Source organism: Cicer arietinum, chromosome 8, assembly GCF_000331145.2.
Source record: "Cicer arietinum cultivar CDC Frontier isolate Library 1 chromosome 8, Cicar.CDCFrontier_v2.0, whole genome shotgun sequence".
Taxonomy (NCBI): domain Eukaryota; kingdom Viridiplantae; phylum Streptophyta; class Magnoliopsida; order Fabales; family Fabaceae; genus Cicer; species Cicer arietinum.
In genome coordinates this window covers 14005761-14008387 of record NC_021167.2, presented here as the reverse complement: position 1 = coordinate 14008387, position 2627 = coordinate 14005761, and positions in this window count along the sequence as shown.

Here is a 2627-nt window from a genome sequence, read left to right as displayed (position 1 = left end):
AGTAGATGAATGCACATTTGCAAAAGAAGTATGGGATACACTGCAAACTCATCATGAAGGAACAAGCCATGTCAAAGAAACAAGGATAGATATTGGCATAAGGAAATTCGAACTGTTCGAAATGCAAGAAGGAGAAACTATTGATGAAATGTACTCAAGGTTCACAACAATAGTAAATGAAATGCGTTCTCTTGGGAAAGCTTACACAGTTCAAGAAAGAGTAAGAAAAATCATGAGGTGTCTTCCAATCATATGGAGACCAATGGTAACAGCTATAAGCCAAGCCAAGAATCTTGAATTACTTCCCCTGGAAGAATTAGTTGGAACATTACGAGCACATGAAGTGCTGCTACAAGAAGACAAACCAATCAAAAATGGCAAAGCAGTAGCTTTGAAAACATCTTAAGAAAGTCCAGATGAGGACTCGGAAGAAATCAAACAAGAAGATGTTGATGAAGAAATAGTTCGTCTTACAAAAAAGATACAGAGAATGGTGAGAAGAAGGGATCATATCAAAAAAGGATTTTCAAATAAAAAAGAAAACTTCAAAATAGAGGTAGACAAAAGAAAGTGAAAGAGTAGATGAATGCACATTTGCAAAATAAGTATGGGATACACTGCAAACTCATCATGAAGGAACAAACCATGTCAAAGAAACAAGGATAGACATTGGCATAAGGAAATTCGAACTGTTCGAAATGCAAGAAGGAGAAACTATTGATGAAATGTACTCAAGGTTCACAACAATAGTAAATGAAATGCGTTCTCTTGGGAAAGCTTACACAGTTCAAGAAAGAGTATGAAAAATCATGAGGTTTCTTCCAATCATATGGAGACCAATGGTAACAGCTATAAGCCAAGCCAAAAATCTTGAATTACTTCCCCTGGAAGAATTAATTGGAACATTACGAGCACATGAAGTGCTGCTACAATAAGACAAACCAATCAAAAAGGGCAAAGCAATAGCTTTGAAAACATCTCAAGAAAGTCCAGATGAGGACTCGGAAGAAATCAAACAAGAAGATGTTGATGAAGAAATAGTTCGTCTTACGAAAAAGATACAGAAAATGGTGAGAAGAAGGGATCATATCAAAAAAGGATTTTCAAATCAAAAAGAAAACTTCAAAATAGAGGTAGACAAAAGTCAAATCACATGCTTTGGATGCAATAAACAAAAACATTATAAAACTGAATGTCCCTTGAACAAAAGATCACCAAAGAAGTTCCCTTTCAAGAAAAACTCCATGATGGTGAACTGAGATGATTATGATGAAACAGAAACAGAGGAACCTGAAGAAGCTAGCTTATGTTTAATGGCAGATACTAAAGACAAGGAGGTAATAAATTCTGAATCATGTATTTTATGTGAACAAATTGAAAAAGATTTTGATAGCTTACTTAATGATTCAAATCTGCTTGTTCAAAAATGTAGCTCTTTAAATGATCAATTTTTAAAAGAAAAAAGGGAAAAAGAGAAAGCTCATGTTATGATTGATGAACTAAAAAATATCATTTAGAACATGCAGGAATCTCATTTTAAGGAAACTAATGAATCTGAAAATCAAGAACGTTCTGCAACGAAAACGGAGAATGTTCTCCTTAAAACTGAAAATGAACTTCTTAGAAATGACTTGTCAAATTTTATTAAAGCTACTAAAACCTTTCAAAAAATCAAGGGATCTCAAGTGTGAATATTTGATAAAGCTGGTCTTGGTTTTGATAAAACTCAAAAAGCGAAAATATATGAAAACTTTTTTGTTTCGGAAAGAAAAGAGGATAAATGCAAAACCAAATGCTCATATTGTAAGAAACTTGGACATTTGGAATTTGCTTTCTACTTTAAGAAAAGAGATGAATATATTAAAAGGGAAGATTGCTCTACAAATATAGCTGAACCAGTTTTGAAAAATCTGCAAAAAGGAGAATGTTCTCCATGTTGTTCTCAAAACGGAGAAAGTTCCAAAACGAAAGTTGAACCTTCAGCAGAAAATCTGGGAAAAAGGCTATTCCATGAGCAACCCCAAACTTAGAATTTTATCAAGACAAGAATTTTTTTCTACCTAACTCCAAGTAAGGTGATTTAATTAAAGTTATGTGTTTTTCTTGTAATGTGGCTAGTAACCGAAATAAAAGGGCAAGGCTCAGAAGGGCTAGCAAAGGGTAAAATTTTCATTGGGTAGTTAGAAAGGCTCAAACGATCAATAAAATTGCCTCAATGTATGCATAAATTACAAGTGATGCAAGTCAGAATTAGTGCAAGTTCTAGAGGGATAACACATGTCTGGATAATCACACAACAAAGAATTTAAGTGTTTAGGCTCAAAAGCTCACAGCTAGGATAATAAGAGAGAGTATGAACAATCAAAATAAAGCCAACATGCTTCTGAAAAGTTAAAATTGTATTTTTGAAAAATTGATGACATATTAGCCTTCTACAACCATTTAGTAATCAAGAATGCATGCATTAGGAAGGCTTATCGACTTGAGCAATAACATAATCTAAGAAATGAAATTTAATTTGCGAAATCACAAACAGAAATTTTAAGATTAAGTGCAAGTTAGTACAACTGTTTCATCATAGTACACATTTAGTGAAAGGAAAAAAAAAAGAACATAAAGAAAAGAAA